Source organism: Trachemys scripta, chromosome 1 (genome assembly GCF_013100865.1).
Source record: "Trachemys scripta elegans isolate TJP31775 chromosome 1, CAS_Tse_1.0, whole genome shotgun sequence".
In the NCBI taxonomy this organism is placed as follows: Eukaryota; Metazoa; Chordata; order Testudines; family Emydidae; genus Trachemys; species Trachemys scripta.
Window position 1 is genome coordinate 156063621 of NC_048298.1, and position 18543 is coordinate 156082163.

At 40.2% G+C, this 18543-nt stretch overlaps 1 long non-coding RNA gene across 1 annotated transcript in view; it reads right to left on the bottom strand.

The window, feature by feature from the left end:
• The window catches only part of LOC117887810, a 112143-nt gene that overhangs the window by 37796 nt on the left and 55804 nt on the right, over nt 1–18543 (bottom strand). Inside the window, exons 3-4 of the long non-coding RNA XR_004648208.1 lie at nt 12724–12793; nt 11790–11851 (exon numbers count right to left, since the gene is read on the bottom strand). This is a non-coding gene — a long non-coding RNA (uncharacterized LOC117887810). The remainder of the gene's footprint in view (nt 1–11789; nt 11852–12723; nt 12794–18543) is intronic.

Here is an 18543-nt window from a genome sequence, read left to right on the forward strand (position 1 = left end):
AGTGCCTCCTACGTCTACACTGCTCTTTTTAACAGTGTAGTGCCACACTGCCAGAGCCTTGCCCTGCTGCCTCTCCCCCCACCAGAGCCTTTCATTGTCGCATGTAGCTACACACCGCAGTGTGGATGCAGTTCACTTTTTACTGCAGTGTGTAGTACACATACCCTACACACCTAGGGTTGCCAGGCGTTTGGTTTTTGACTGGAACGCCCTATCAAAAAAGGACCCTGGTGGCTGCCTGCCTTAGCTCCATGCGGCTCCCAGAAGCATCCGCCAGCTCCCTCCAGCCCCTAGACGCATGGGCGGCCAGGGAGGCTCCATGCACTGCCCCGTCCCGAGGGCTGGTTCCGCAGCTCCCATCGGTTGGGAACTACGACCAACGGGAGCTGCAGGGGAGGTGCCTGTGGGCATGTGGGCAACGTGTGGAGCCTCCCTGGCCACACATGCGTCTAGGGGCTGCAGGAACCAGGCAGCCGCCTCCCGGGAGTCACAGTAAGTGCTGCCAGGACCCCACACCCTGAACCCTCACAAGCACCCCAATGCCCTGCCCCAGCCCGGAATCCGCTCCCACACCCTAACCCCCTCCCAGAACTTGCACCCCCCACAACAATCCAATCTCCTGCCCCAGCCTCCACCTTCACCCCAAATCCCTCATCCACAACCCCACCCCAGAGCCCACATCTCCAGATGGAGCCTACACCCCCTTCTACACTCCTAACCCCTCGGCCCTAGCCCGGAGCTCTCTCCTGCACCCTGAACTCCTCATCCCAGGCCCCACCCCAGAACCTGCACCCCCAGATGAAGTCCTTATCCCCCCCGTACTCCAGCCCCCTGCCCCAGCCTCATGAGAATGAGCAACAGAGGGAGGAGGGATAGAGCGAGCCGGGGCAGGGCTTCAGAGAAGGGGCGGGGCCCCGGGGAGGGGGCGGGGCAGGGGCGTTTAGTTTTGTGTGATTAGAAAGTTGGCAACCCTATACACACGAGCACCAGTGTAGACAAGGCCTTAGTGACTTGCCCACGGTAACACTGGAAGACTGTGGCCAAGCCAGGAACTGCCTTGAGGTCTCCTGAGCCCCGGTGCCATAACTCAAGCACAAAGCCGTCTTTCACTTTGAGTTGATGATTTTCCAGGAGCCTGAGCAGTTTGAGCTGGGTTCCCCTGAAGTTGATGTAAATACCATGATTTCTCTCCAATCAACCTGCTCCTGAGTGTTTGCTGAACATTACAAAAATTAAATGAAAAGCAATTAACAGGTTTTTGAACTTGATGAAATGGTTGAGCAAATTCTAAATGAATCCAAACTTTAAAATCCGAGCCAACCTCATCTTAATTCTGCCAACAAGAACATATTACTAAATAACACTTTCCAAGTTCTGTGTTTAATTAACAATAGTTAAGATAACTTATTTTATCTTTAGTTCTATCCCAAGCCCATAGAGTAGCTTTTGCTGGAGGATGTGCGTACATTTCTGAGGGGCGTGACTTTTTTATTAATACATGGTAGTCTAGCAGTGTTTACACTGCCACAATTTTCCTGTTCAATAAAGAGCCATTGTTTGGCTGGGTTAAAGCGTCCCTAACCCATTACTACTTTGAGCTTGATAGTACCATAGAATATTTGGAACAGCTTGTTTAATGAAGCTGTACAAGGGATCTGCATTCAATGTTGGTCTTTTCTTATTCCTTATAAATTCTAGCATCACCTGTATTCCTATTAGGATTTTATCTGGGCTGATTACAGAAATATTTTGAAACAAAGATATCCTTGGCAAAATCCTCAGTTTGACTGTGGATGTTCTTACCAATCAAGACATTGCATACTTCCCCCGATAGGCCAGATATATTTTTTCCATTTGCTGAAGTAGTGGTTTGACATTTAAATCATAGAGCTCTTTCGCCAATGAGACCCATTGCAAACAATACAGATCTTAACCCAAATCACGAACCAGAGAGCTTTAAATAGCTGGCCAGCCACTGAGCAATGAAACGTGTCCAACTTACTTAGAGATCAAAACTAACTTTAACTAGCCCACTCTCCCACGGTACCACTACTTTCAAGTTAGCCATTGTTTCTCAATCTTCTAGCACAACTGTTGTATACAGAAAGCTAACTTGAATAGAAGTGATGGTGTCTGGTTAATTAGGAAACAAAAAAATAACTAATTTACATCAATCTTTGCGGACAATATTCCTAACAAAAACACATCCATATATGATATGCTGGGAAAAGTATGTAGATTGACAAGACCCAGAGAAATGGTGTTGATCTGGAAAAGAGGACCAACAACCTCATGATAAAAGAAAACGTCTTTAAAATACGGTTTTAATGGTACCTCACATCAGTCAGGTTTCAGAGGTTCTCAAACTTCATTGCACCACGTTCCTCTTCTGACAACAATAATTACTACACGACCCCAGGAGGGGGACTGAAGCCTGAGCCCACCAGAGCCACACTGCCCCTGGTGGGGGGAGGAGGAGACCAAAGCCCAAGGGCTTGAGCCCCAGGCAGGGGGCCTGTAACTGGAGCCCCACCACCCAGGGCTGAAGCCCTTGGGCTTCCACTTTGACCCCGGGTGGTGGGGCTCTGGCTTCAGCCCCAGGCCCTAGCACAGTGGTTCCCAAACTTGTGAACCCATTTCACTAAAATGTCAAGTCTCACAAACCCTCTCCTAAAAATGAATATTTCCAGGGATTTTCTCCTTTACCTGAGTATAAATTATAAAAGCAGTGATCTGGGAAATATAAAATTTGTTTTTATAGCATGCTTATTACACACTATTTATTATTAATTATTATTTATCATTATAGTATTTTTATTACATTATGAAAACGGCAACACTCTTCCAAGATCTCACTTTCATAGTCTGTATCACTTTGAATAAGCCTGTTATAAGACAAGGCTCCTATGTTTCATCAAGGAGTATCAGATGTGAAACAAGCATGAAGGTATTTAAGAAGTCAACTCAAAGAGTTCCTCCTACACAAGCATTCAGGTCTTGAGCAGTCCAGGCAAACAACGCACGTTACAGCAAAGCTTAAACTTGTTCTTCATAATAATTTTAAAAACAATACTAGCTGCCTATTTAATTTTAAAAACAGCAAAAAATATCCACTTCCCTTTCCATTTCTTAGAAGGAATCTTGAAGTTTAAATCTCCTCAGTGTGATAGATATGCTTGCTTAGCTCTTGGAAGTCCAGGGGCTCAGGGCTGCTGTCCCCGTGGTGCCTAGGGTCCCTAGGGACAGCTCTGTCTGTCCCTTTTTTCCCGAGAACCCCCTGTAACATTTCGCGAACCTCCAGGGGTTCACGAACCCCAGTTTGGGAACCACTGCCCTAGCAGGTCTCAGCCAGCCCTTGTGAGCCAATTAAAACGGGGTCATGACCCACTTTGGGGTCCTAACCAATAGTTTGAGAGCCGCTGGTTAATTTATAGATAGATAGAATAAATGAATGGGGATAAATGTTGGAGAAATTGTAATGAAAGAGTTGATTTTATGCATTTATGGTGGACATGTCCTGTCATTTAGAGTATTGGGATGAAATTTGTAACCAGATATCTCAAATTGTTGGATATTTATTACCAAATGATCCTTTAGTAATCCTCCTGGGGCTTCCTGGCGGACATGGTCACACAAAAGAAAATGAAGAATTAATCTCTCATCTGTTAGTAACTGCTAGGCTACTGATAGCCTACCATTGGAAAAAGAAAAATAGTCCAACCATAGAGGAATGGTTCAAAAATATGGGAGGTTGTTATAGATAAATTTAAAGTATCACTTATTTACTAGCAAAATAGAGGACAAATAGATACTTAGATATTTGATTACCTTTATTCAGTTATCAGACAAAGTGCATTTGCCTGCAAAAAAAAAAAAGCCCAAACCATCTGTCCACATTTTTTTTGGAATATTAACTCTTGTTAGATGTACCTGGTTTGTTAAATATGTGTAATTAGAGTTTCACTCTGTTAAATAAAATCACTAGAAATGACATGTCGTGGACAGTGTATAGGTGCTCACTCCGTAACATGGTAACACCTTGTTAAATAGAAATCCAGTGATTATATTATTGTATAATGTATTCTCTAAACAAAAGCTCTCTGTTGTACTGATTGTTGCATTGTCTCAGATATTTATGTCCCAAGGATTTCTCTATTAAAATGTCCTAAATAAAGAAATACTTTAAAAAATAGTTAAAGAAATGCAGTGCTAGAAATTCTATACCTCCCTTTTGCATCATGAGAAAATTCGGAGAGTGAAATACTTGCCCTATTGAAATTGGATGGAGTTTTGTCATTGGGTGAAATCCTGATTCCACTGAAATCAGTGTCCTTATGGAACACCAGAATTTTCATTCTGCATCAGACCAGTGATTGGTTCCATTCAGTATTCTGTCTATGGCACTGACCATTTGCAAATGCTTCAGAGGAAGGTACAAGAATCCCTGAAATAGACAATTATGGAGTAACCTGCACACATAGGAAGTTTCTTCTTAACCCCATGCATTTAGTAGTTGGCTTATGCTGTGAAGCATAAAGCATAAACTTTTTATCTTTTCTAATGAAGCTATGGATATTTTCATTATACATATAAATGTATAAAACTTCTTTGAACATTGCTAAGCTCTTGGACTCAATGACATTTCATGACAGCAAGTTCCATGGGTTTAATTATGCATTGTGTATAAAATTATTTCCTTTTAACAGTGTTAACTGTACTGTCTTTCAATTTAATTAGCTATGCCCTTACTGCAATAAGAAAAAGGGCAAATAGTACAGCTGGTTTGAAGAAAAAAAAATTAAAAAAAGGAATTTCAAAACTATTCCATTTTCCAGGGTTTGAAATAGACCATTTTCAACTGTTTGCTAAAGTTTCCATGACATTTCAACAATTATTTTAATGAAATGTTATTGAAATAATGTTCAAAATCATTTTAAGCATATTTTTGACACTATTTCAATAAGTTTTGGTTTTTATAAATTTTCATGAAAAACAAAAATTTTCAAATATGACAATTTTTTGTGACAATTTCCATGCTCAAAAAGAGACCATTTTTCTTCTGAAAAACTTTTCAGCTGGCTCTGGTAAATAGAAAGCTGTGATTTACTTTCTTAGACCATTCATTATTATATATACCTCTATCATATACCCTGTTATTCATCTCAGGTAAAAAAATTTCCAAAGCACCTAAATGATTTAATAATATATAATGCTTCTTGTATATAGAGCTCAAAGCACAAAGTGAAGGCAGGCACTATCATTATTGTCATTTTACATATGGGGAAACTGAGCCATGGGAAAGAAAGTGACTTTCCCAAAACCACCCTGGGGCCTGTAGCAGAGTCAGGAAATAGACTTCAAGGCCAGACGGGACCATCATGATCGTCTATTCTGATCTCTTGCACCTTGCAGGTCACAGAACTTCACCCACCCACTCCTGTAATAGACGCCTAACCTCTGGCTGAGTTACTGATGTCCTCAATTCATGATTTTAAGACTTCAAGTTATAGAGAATCCACCATTTACACTAGTTTAAACCTGCAAGTGACCCATGTCCCATGCTGCAGAGGAAGGTGAAAACACCCAGGGTCTCTGCCAATCTGACCTAGGGGAAAATTCCTTCCTGACCCCAAATATGGCAATCAGTTAGACCCTGAGCATGTGAGCAAGACCCACCAACCAGACACATGGGAAAGAATTCTCTTTAGTAATTCAGAGCCCTCTCCATCTAGTGTCCTATCACTGGCCATTGGAGATATTTGTTGCTAGCAGTCACAGATCAGCTACATGCCATTATAGACAGTCTCATCATACCATCCCCTCCATACATTTATTAAGATCAGTCTTGAAGCTAGTTAGGTTTTTTGCCCCCACTGCTCCCCTTGGAAGACTGTTCCAGAACTTCACTTCCCCAATGGTTAGAAACCTTTATCAACAAGTTTAGGCTTGAAATTAGATGACCAGTTTATATCCATCTTGTAGTTACATTGGCGCTTACCTTAAATACACTCCCTGTTATTTATCCCTCTGATGTATACATAGAGAGCAATCATATTTCCCCTCAACCTTCTTTTGGTTAGGCTAAACGAGCCAAGCTATTTGAGTTTCCTCTCATAAGGTAGGTTTTCCATTCCTTGGATCATCTTAGTAGCCCTTCTGTGCACCTGTTCCAGTCTGAATTCATCTGTCTTAAACCTGGGAGACCAGAGTTGCACGCACACTATTCCAGATGCGGTCTGACCAGTGCCTTGTATAATGGTACCAACACTTCCCTGTCTCTACTGGAAAGAGCTCACCTGATGCATCCTAGGATATGCAAACTAGACACAATCAACTCCGGTTTGAATAAGGACTGGGAATGGCTGAGCCATTACAAACGTTGAATCTATCTCCCCTTGTAAGTATTCTCACACTTCTTAACTGTCTGTACTGGGCTAGCTTGATTATCACTTCAAAAGTTTTTTTTCTCTTAATTAATTGGCCTCTCAGAGTTGGTAAGACAACTCCCACCTGTTTATGTTCTCTGTATGTGTGTATATATATCTCCTCAATATATGTTCCATTCTATATGCATCCGAAGAAGTGGGCTGTAGTCCACGAAAGCTTATGCTCTAATAAATTTGTTAGTCTCTAAGGTGCCACAAGTACTCCTGTTCTTCTCTTTCCTAAGTCAGTCACTTAAATGATTTTGAAAACTTTGCTTCTCCACCTAAAACTATGTCATTGTTCTTCATGCCATTTATTTAAGTGGTAAGTCTGTTGCAGGCCCAATGCCCATAGAAATGTCTATGAGTAAATCCTGCATTTTGCCAGAGTATGGACTGCAGAACCAGGTCCTTAGGTTTTAAAAAGTCAGGTAGCGCACTCTGACACAAAAGGAGAGCTACAAATACTGCTTCCATTCCATATGGTTTTCTTGCTTACTTGCACTTTAATAATTGTATTACCATTATTGTTCAGAATAGGGAACAAAATTGCATAAAAGAAATGTGGAGATGCCCCCTATATAATCAGGACTTCCTTCCTATTTATATGGTTTTTAAGGAAGTTTATTTCCAGATATCCATTCTGCAAAAGCTTTTAAAGGTCTCAAACTGTAACAGTAAGTTGCCAGCATTTAAGGTGACCTGCAATGGACCCCATTTGCCAAATATAAAGATGCTAATTATTTTATGCATAGGCCTTAACATGATTACAGCTAGCAGCGACATTGTTATTTGTTGTTATAGCAATATGAATTAAATTATACTTGTGCCAGCATAATTAAGATATCATGCCAGTAACCTGTGGTGCAATTTTACTGTGCCATTATAGAAACATGATAAAAATGACAGTTCTACTTTAGATTACTTTTTTTAAAGGCTGATCTCCTGAAGAATTTGGGTTTTCATTATCAAGGATGTAGGTGGTGTTTCCTTTAAATTTAATTCCAATCATTGACTTCCCTGCCCCAGTGTATTCTAATAAATAAAATTTGATTTAAAAAAATTGAAACTAAAGTTGCAAAACCAAAATGTTTGTCGTGTCCCTTGTCTTATAAACTGAATGCATTCACACACTTAAAACTGCTGTGCCCCTGAAGTTCTCAGCCAGATAAAATTAATGAACCGTAAGCCTGCCGCTACTGATTAATTGAAAAGTGTTAGGACAATGAGCCCTAAAATTTACCACAGCCAGAGTGATAAATTAACACCAAGGGAATGATTTCCACAGGAGAAAGAGCTCTTGACAAATAGTACTCTGCCTGTGTTCCCTGACAATGTAGTTCCAAAAACCATCAGCGAAGATGGGCCCAGCAGTCTTAAGTGCAGTGAGAGGATTCAGTGTTAAGGTTATGGTTGGGGTTAGGGTCTCGCTCACCAATAGAAGTTGGTCCCATAAAAGATACTTCCTCACACACCTTGACTCTGTAAGAGGATTCAGGCAGTTTCTTGGGGTCCTAAATAATTTAAGGACTTTATGGTATATAACCAACAATGCATGTTGTACCTGGAACCAAACAGGTAGAGTACATGGCACTGGTATAATATCCTCTCCTGGCAACTCACCCCATATAAGAGCTAAGCCAATACCCACTGAAGTCAATGGGAGACTTCTCTAATTTTCAGGCCCCAGTTGAAGCTTTTTTAAAAAAAAGTAACCTCAAGTAGTGCACTGCAATAACTGTAGCCTGGAGGTGACTTAAGCATGGATCACAATGGTGAGGTCTATATCCAAGTGAATGATCCCCAGTGATCTGGCTATCCTTACATTAAAGTCACTATATGAGTCACTGCAGCTGCCTGAGAATCCAAACACAGATCCCTAGGCTAGAGACTGTGTCTGCGAAGGACGGGCATGTAGCTCTTCCTGTGTCTTCTTAACCTGGGCATAATACCCCACCAGAAATGTACTTGGGAAATGGCAAACGTGTGCTCATCTGATTAGCTATCACCCTCCTCATTCTTTCCCCAGAGAGAGGAGTGAAGGAAAGGAGATGGAGGGCAAATAAAGGAAAGAATGGGGTTTTAAAGGGATAGCTGGTTGCTATGCCCCTAAGGTTGTACAATGACCTACAATCTTCCCATCAACCCAGGCTAATATTAACAAGAAGCAGCAGCAGCAGTCCTGAAGCTGGGAAAGGGACTGTTTAAGTAATGCTAGGAGCAGGGCAGCCAGGAGCCACGGGAGCAGTGCAGTGGAGAGGAAAGCATGGGGGAGAGGAATTCCCAGTGTTTATATAGCTCACCCTACTTTATCAAGTAGCCACAGGCCAACACCCTCATCACCTACACAAACCACTGCCTAGCTTTTGAAAGTTAAATAGCCGTCACATACTACACAGTTGAGAGCTGTCCTTTCTGAGCTGAAGATTCTGTTGCTAACTTCTTAATGGAAGATTCCAGAATAAGCAGGACCTGAACGCGTACTTCATGCCACTCCTGGGATGAGGCATCAAGAATGCCACCAGGCAAAAATGTTATAATTATTATTTGGATTGCAGTCATGCCTATGGGCCACAGCCCCTTTGTGTCCAGCAGCACAGTACATTAGAAAAGCAAGACACTGGTGTCAGAAGAAGGTGCAACAATATTAATAATAAATGGTATGTAATATATTAGGCATAGTTCTGGAGCTTAGACATTCAAAGATTTTGCCTACACTAGTACTTTTGTTGGTAAAGCTTTTGTCAGTCAGACTGTGAAAAACCACCCACCTGACCAATATAAGTTTCACCGACAGAAGTGCATCTCCCGCCAATATAGCTACCGCCACTCTTCAGGGGTGGTTTAATTATGTCAGCAAGGTCAGCTACATGAGAGATCTTGCAGTGGCATAGCTACAGTAGTACAGCTGAACTACTGTAAGGTCTGTAGTCTAAACATAGCCTCGGTGTTTTGAAGAGAGGAAAGCTGTTTTCATTTTTCACTGTAACTCCAAGATATTCAATAGTATTAATAATTAAATAATAATTAATATGATTGAGTAACATTTCTAAAGTTCATTAGTCCCTTAGGACCATGGCAGTACTGATATTGCAGTATTGGTATTAGTGAGTTTGTGGTCCAGGTGCCACATCCTACAAGAATCCACCCTGAATAGTGCAAGATGTGGGATTTTAGTGCCCCAATTCAGCAAGATACTTAGCAAGGTGCTTAATTTAGTCAATTTAGGCACATGAGTTGAAGTCAATGAGTTACCCACGTACTTAAAGCTATGCATGCGCTCAGGTAATTTGTTGAATCAGGGACTAAGGTTATTAGTGTGTTTTTAATTTTCTGCTACTTTGTATAATTTTATTTAACTTATTGATTTAGGAGCTAGAGATAAGGCCAATGCTAGCATATACACTGAGCATCAAGAGTTAAACATCTAGATACACTAGAGTGACCAGATGTCCCGATTTTATAGGGACAGACCCGATTTTGGGGTCTTGTTCTTATATAGGCTTCCATTACCCCCACCCCTGTCCCGATTTTTCACATTTGCTGTCTGGTCACCCTAAGTTACACCTGTTTTCCAGCAATCTGCTTGACAGAACAACTTTCAATATATGAAAAGATGGCATCCTGGTTAATAACAAATTGTTAGAACCATATGATGAGATCAGGATGATTTTAAAATGGAAAATAGAGTTAGACTAAACTATTAAAGACTTGCGGTGAAATCCCAGTAAATGACAAAACTCCCATTAACTTCGATGAGGCCAGGATTTCATCCTCAAAATTCTGGAGGATAGCAAAAAAAAATAATTATCCCTGCTTTTTTACCAGGTCCCTATAATAGGTAAAAAAGAACAAGGAAACATTAAGTTAACGGCCAGTACATTTCAAACAAATATTTACTTCACAGAGATTCCAATCACCTTGTGAAATTAACAGCCTCCAGAATCAAACATCAAGGAAGGATACTTTTACAAACATTAAATATCATCTACAGTTGTGCATGTTTTTAAAATAAGTTGAATTAAATCTCATGTTCCAGAGCATAAACTGTCAACCATATGGCTTATAAAGGACTTTTTTCCCATACCAAACCCATGCTCAGGACTGCATCAGTGTCAAGGTGAATTATTGAGGGGTAGAGAGTTACTTCTGCTAGAGGAGCAGGCTTGGGATAATGCCAGAAGCCAAGTTACCAGACTATGGGCATGATCAAAAGCCGACGGAAGTCAATGGGAGCCTATCAGTTGATTTCACTGGGCTTTGGATCAAGCTCTAAATGAACCCGTGGGCTGATCTGGATACAGACATTTATGCATCTTAAGGTGATTTGTATGTATGCAACCTTTTCTTTCTCCCCTCCCCTCCACTGTGCTTCAGGATGGAATGCAGGCCTGTTCAAGAGAGTGTGACCATGTCCTGTCACATCAAGAAGCTATGCCCTGTACTACTACACAAGCATGAGAATTTCTCAGGTTGCCTAAGAAATAACTACATCTCGTTGAAAAGTGGGAACAATTTTTTCACACAACTTTCATTGTTGTTGAACCTTAGTTAGTTTTTTGATCAAAATTTGCAAGATTTCCAACCACCTCTCTAAATAATATTTTCATAGTATCCTTGAAACCCAATGCAGTGACAGCAGGGATACATTTGGCACAGATATCTGGGCACAGTAGTGCAAGGAGTGCCCCCTTAGTGTCAGCCAATTGCAATGACTTCATTGCATCTTAATTCAATCTGTGACTATGACTCTTAATATAGATTTTTGTTACATGAGATTGAATACTATTCTTGTGAAAGCACTGCTTCTTGGAACATTTCAATGAGTTTATTATAAAAGCACTCATGAAATTGCAGAGGGGGGGAAGCTATTTTAGGAATCTAAACTGAACTCTTGATATTTAGTATAGAACAGCCTTACGAATCTTCAGGGTGTTTTTTTATGAAATCAGGTTGCAATAAGAATAAATGCATCAAATATAATTCTTTAATATTCAATGTATGGATGTACAATGGCTAGTAAAGCACGTTCTAAGTATGACTGTATGAACTTATGAAACAGGTTTTCATAAGCTAAGCTGACACTGCAGGGCAGAGAGTAGATACAATTGACTAGTTTACTGAGCTAACGTGACACAAAATATAAAGAGGGGGTACATACATATAATATTATGATTTCATTTTTACACTGGCAATGCACTTTATTTGAAGAAAATGAACAAAAATAGTTCATTATTTCCTCAAAGGTCTCTTGATGATAGTGCAGTCTAAATGCCACTGAAGTTAGTACAGCTGAATCCTCTGGGTATTTTAAAATAGTTTGACTTTTGCTATCCCTTTCTGAGTTTGAGATGAGTTATTTACCTGTAATTCTTGCTCTCTCACTGTAGTCGTGGTTCTCGCTCATCACCACAGTATCTGTTCATCTACCTGAGACAAGGTTCAGAATGTTCCTTGGCTATTAAATTATCTCACCACTAGATGGTATATATCTCTACTGGTCAGAGAGAGAAGGTGTCTTCCATCTATAATAACTCTATGTGCACATAGCTATTTGGTACATCTTGGCAGCATAGATTTATGGTCTTAATTAGGGATAGAATTCAGGATCATATATGTGCAGTTTTCAAAAGCACTCACCATTGGCCTAACTGCTCCCACTGAAGTTAATGGTACAACTGAGTATTTTTGAAAATCCCATCTTCTATATTTAAAACATAGGCCTTTACCGCTTGAATTAAAGAAGAATCTCCAGCCGTTATAATGACATTTGGACACTTATCCTATGTGGTCCTCCCACTGGGGGGGGGGTAACCTAGTAATACACCCTGGCACAGGCCTGACATTCCATCTAATAGAAAACTACCGGCCATTCTCTCTCTACTCTACCTCTCCCTTATGTTCCTCACACACATACACCTCTACCTCGATATAACGCTTTCCTTGGGAGCCAAAAAATCTTACCGTGTTATAGGTGAAACCACGTTATATTAAACTTGCTTTGATCCACCGGAGTGTGCAGTCCTCCCCCGTCCCCCTCCCCTCCCCCGGAGCACTGCTTTCCTGCTTTATAGCCGAATTCGTGTTATATCGGGTCGCGTTATATTGGGGTAGAGGTGTACATTCCTCTTTGACCAAATGTGCGATAGGAAAAATATATAAAATGATCAATATGTTCCAAGAACACAGAGTAAGATGGATGGGAAAGATCAGAGTGATAAGCCACAGTCCACAAACACTGAAGTCAGGGCAGAAAAAAGACCATACATACATTGTAAACGTGATCATGTGAACTTACAGCGAGATAGTAGGAAGGATGGGGTATCTAACTCAGCCATGTAATCTATCCAGGAAGACATATGTGACAGCTGTGTGAGAAGAACAAAATGGAAACAAAAATTAGACTTATTTGAACCTAGTAACAGATAATATCCAACATGTCAGCAACTGCATACTAAGAAATGAATCATTCATACGCAGGAAAAAGATCTCACATCACACATTTATGGGTACAGTAACCTCTGAGTTACCAACACCTCAGGAATGGAAGTCGTTTGTAACTCTGAATCAAACGTTATGGTTGTTCTTTCAAAAGTTTACAGCTGAACATTGACAGCTTTGAAACTTTACTACGCAGAAGAAAAATGCTGCTTTTAACCATCTTACCTTGTCAAGTCGTCTTTTTTTTTAAAACTTTCCCTTTACTTTTTTAGTAGTTTACATTTAACACAGTACTGTGCTGTACAGTATTTGCTTTTTATTCCACCCCCACCCCCGTCTCTACTGCTGCCTGATCTCATACTTCCAGTTCCAAATGGAGGTGTGCAGTTGACTGGTCAGTTCAGTCACTCTGGTGTTCATAATGCTGAGGTTCTACTATATGTTCATCCTCTTGTATTACGTCTGCACAGTTTCCCATTACCTCTCCATGTCCATCATTTTTAGCCAAAGGAGTCCATGTCCTCATGGTGGTGACATGAAATATGAATACATTATTAAAGTTGTGTTATTACTGTGTGAGATCTTGGAGGCAGTGTCATCTGGAGGAATGAACACAAGCTGGTAGTCAAGGAGTCCTGAGTGATAATCCTGCCTCTGAAATTTACTTGAGAGACTTCAGCTGAATCATTTAATCTCTGTGCTTGTTTCCCTACCTGTGAAATTGAGAGAATACTTAGTGAACTATCTCACAGGGCTGTTGTGAAGATTGATTAGTTAATGGTTGTACCCTGCTCAGAAAGTGATATATTGGGTATTATGAAGATCCACTCAGAATCGCCTTGTCAAGAAGATAAAGATCCTCTGATATTTTGTGTCAGATTGTAGATTGTTCTTAGGCGGTCATATGGGAAAGCATAAATGTAGAACATGCAGTCTTTTATAGATACATAGGAATTGCCCAATTAGAACAGACTAATTATGTATCTAATCCAGCACCATACCTCAGGCATAGGTCCTTGCAGGGTGCTTCAAAAGAAAAGGATTACAAATCCCTCATAATAACTCATCCAGTCAGGTGGGCAATATTAGACCATGGGGAGAACAGACATTTCTGACCTCATCTGTCACTCATCTTATGCCAAGCAAGAGGATTATAACAAGTAACCTTGGAACTGTAACACCAAATGTTAATCTTCATATCCATAGCCTAACATGTTCTATATTTTAATACAGAACAATCTGGTTTCTGAGATTTACTTTTGAAAATTTCAAAAGTATCTAAATCTATGCCAAGAAAGTCCACTGTGTCTAACATGTGTTCCTAAACATAGCTGGCAAATAATCGATTTTTCAGTTTGTTGGCAATTTCAAAAAGTTGGGGGGGGAATTATTTTAGGTTAGATCAACACATTTATTTTTGAAATCTTAGGCGAACCAAAATGTTTAAAGAAAATGAATTTTGGATCAAACAAAACAATTTTTCAGTTCAACTATTTTTCAACATTTTTTATTTTTTAAATAAAATTGAAGAAAATTTTGAGAAGTCATATCAAACTGAAAAATGGAAAGTTTTTTGTTTTGAAATGATGAAATAATATGTTTTGATTTTTTTTGTTTTGTTTTCAAAACAATTCGGCAAAACCCACACAAACTTGCAAATCATTGTGATGTTGCAAAATCTGGATTTTTTTTTTTTTCTTGCCAGAAAAATGTTTCGGCCAAATAATTTCACCCAGGTCGTCTCCAAAATCTTTAGGAGCATTTGAAAATCTCCCCTCCTTGTGGTTATTAATATGCTACTGTCCAGACAAGATACTGACCCACTGAAGATTACAACACTTAGCAAGGTCATGACTATCAAACAAGAAATATCCTCCTCCTTCCATTATGTTATTTCCTCCACCTTACCACCCTTCTCTGGCCATTGGCTAAGTGCCCTTGTCATTTAGCATATTGAACTTCTATGCATCCTGGGTACATCCGGACCTAAAATGTCCCCATGGCAGATCACGTGCATGGCTATATTATGGAAATGCTTTAAATTTAGGCATAGTTGTTCACTGTTGCCTGGTGTTGGGGTAAAGGAATGTGACGCTCTGAATAGAGATCAGTCTAACTTGCTCAATAAGAGGAGGTGGGGGCCTGCTCCTGCAGCAGTAATCTTAGAACACATGGAGTCCAAATGACATGTAACCCAATGTAACCGGTTTTGCATAACCTCAGTGCAGTAGTCGGAATACACACCTCACCTAGAGAATCTGGGAGACATCTCTTTATTCTGCAATAATTAGAAACAAGGCTATCAAAATAAAAGCAATCAGTATAAAATAGGAGCTGCAGTGAAATCAGCAGCAGCTATGGTAGACACACACAACGCATGGCACTGAGAAAAGGTAAGGGTACATTACATATGGATAATAGCATGTCTCCGGGACGTCACATCCACGTTCAGTTAGTGAATTAACAATATTAGCAGCTGTTCCCACTGGGTTTACTCTCCTGAAGGAGAAGAGAAAAGGAAACTAAGAACACAAGAACCTGCATAATGGAGTCCTTAATATCAAACAGTGCACTGAACTATAACTGTAATATTGATTTCTACAATGTCTCCCACACAGGAACAGCACTTCAGAACAGTAAAATTGGTCACTGGAGGAATGCAATCTAAGATAATACAGCTGTTTGTAACCAGGTGACTAACTGACACAATTGATTTCCATGTTCCCATGAAGCTGGGATATTGAAATTTGATACTTGTTCATTAAGGAGAGAGCTATGTACAGGTATTTGGATTGGCTCCCGAGATATTCACAGATTCCAAGGCCAGAAGTGACCATTGTGATCATCTAGTCTGATGTCCAGTATACTGCAGACCATGGTCTTTCCTGAAATAATTCCTAGAGCAGATCTTTCTGAAAAACATCCACTTTTGATCTGAAAATTGCCAGTGATTGGAAAAACCACCATAACCCTTGGTAAATTTTTCCAATGGTTAATTTCTCTCGCTGTTAAAAATGTACACCTTATTTCCAGTCTGAATTTGTCTAGCTTCAACTTCCAGCCATTGTTCCTGTTCTGCCTTTTTCTGCTAGATTGAAGACCCCATTATCAAATATTTGTTTCTCATGTAGGTACTTAAACACTGTGATCAAGTCACCCCTTTAGCTTTCTTTTTGTTAAACTAAGTACATTGAGCTTCTTGAGGCTGTCACCGTAAGGCCTGTTTTGTAATCCTTTAATCATTCCCATGGCTCTTCTCTGAATCCTCTCCAGTTTATCAACCTCCTTCTTGAATTGTGGGCACCAGAACTAGACACAGTATTCCAGCAATGGTCACACCAGTGTCAAAATAACCTCTCTATTGCTACTCAAAATTCCCCCATTTATGCATCTGAGAATCACATTAGACCTTTGACCACATTGTCACCTTGGCAACTTACGTTCAGCTGATTATCCACTGCTTCCCATCCTGTAAGTGTGGCCTACATGCTTTGTACCTAGATATTTACATTTAGCCATATTGCAATGCATACTGCTTATGCCCAGCTTGCCAGATGACTCAGATTGCTCTGTATCCGTGAGTTTGACCTTTCCATCTGAGATCACCAAGAGGTTTAGTCCTTTTTTAAATTCCAATTACAAGCACTGAAACTCCCTTGTAAGCTGCAACTTTGTAATGCGGTACACATTTGCTATGGTCCTCTGATTACAGAAAAACAAAAATTTGAAGTTTGATATTTCTATCATCTGTCACCAAACAGTCATCAGTGGGACAATTTATCTTTTTTTCTATCCATTAGTCATGAATTCTCTAAATTTTGAGAAAATAAGGTAATCTGAGGTCACCAGTTCAATTTGTTGAGTAATTTCTTGACAAAATCCCAAAGAGGAGCAGGTGCACTGCAGGCACTGATGCTGATAGCCATATCTATCCAAAGGTTCTTCTTCTGCCATTTAGTAAAATACAAACAGGCAATGAGTTTTGTTCTAGGAAAGCCCCATTCTGGAAGTCTCTCCTCCGCATCTCACAGGTGTGAAGAAGCCTCTTAAATATATAACAACTTAAAATTTACATGACTGATTCACATTGCATTCTTAACTTTATCCCTCATTCAGCAAGGAACCCACATAAATTAGATTACTCACGTGCTTAAATCTCACAACACCGGCACTCCCTTTTATCCCTGCCAGCAGCTGTTCCACAATGGAAATTAGCTTGCTTGGATATATATTGACTAACATTATTCTCCTATCTCTGTGTACTTGTATGTCTGTCCTTCGACTGTGAGCCTCTCTGATTAGAGGTTGAGTGTTTGGAAAGTGTCTTACACATAGTGGGTGTTACTATAAATTAATAACTAATAATAAAAGACATACTTGGATAGGCCACCTGGGCACAAAAGCATTGCCGGTCTTTTTAGGGGAAATATTCGACATGAAACAGACAGTATCTGAAAATGTGAGTGTGGCTATAATGAACCCAAAAATACCACCTTGATAATTAGTGTTCAGTTGATTGGAGAACCCACTCAATGGGACTGAGGGTTAAGATATATAAACATCCCAAGAAAGGGCTTCTTGATTACATCCCCTGTCCTTCTTTTGTTGCTAGCCACTAAGTGGATGTTAGGTCTATGGGTTATAGGAAAGTTATCCATCTCTCTGCTATTGGAGATGAGTACTGGAGATTTCCCCAGAAACCTGTGGAAGCTCTCCAGAACCACCCCTTCCTTACAGCCTAAAGCATGGTTTCCATGACAGTGCAGTTGATCTGCTTACCTGAGCACAAGGAGCAAGTGGATTGCAGGGGAGCACCAGCAACCAAAAATTCACTCCCCAGTTTAAAAACAAACTCGGGAAGAAAGTAAGGAGAGGAAAGAGATTGATGACTAGCCTAGAAAAGACTCATTTACACCCTCATGTCCATGTTTGCACAAGTAAGAAACAAAATACTCCCTCTAAGGGGAAAGCTAATTTTATAACCGTTTCTCATAGAAGGGCTTTCAGGCAGAGGTGCTGCTGAATACAAATTCTTCCATTCCTTAAAAGCCCCCTAAAATAAGCCAGGGCAAAGCAATAAATGGGAACAGATGTTGTCCCGCCTGTTGGAGCAAAGATCTTGGCAATGGAGCAGGTCTAAGCAGCCACACATGGGAAAAGCATGGTTATTGATCTGTGATCAAAATTAACCTGCCTGACTTGGCCAAGTTAAACAGGGAAGTCTGTCCATCTGCCTGACGTTCAAATGTGTGCCTTTCATGTACTGTGTAAATGCTTTGTTCAGCCTCGGCTCTTTTTCCCATGGTCCATCTTACCTCCCATTTGCATTAGTTTAAATGAGAGCAGAATGTGACACGGTAGGCACACATACGCCAGCAACTGGTTGCCCTGCGAACATATTCCCACTTACTTTATACATATGCACTATCAAATTTAAGATGGAGATGGATTATGAGAAAATGATTTTGTCAGTTAAAATAGTGTGCTACCATGTCTTAGGAGGTAAGGCTAAGTTAATAATTGTCTCACTGTTTATTTGTACTTTCCATCTGTCTATATCCATCTGTCATATCTTATCTTATACTGTAGATTGTAAACTCCTTGAGGCAAGGACTGTGTTTTCGCTCTGTGTTTGTACAGCGCCTGGTCCTCCTAGGTGTAATGGTAAAACAAATAA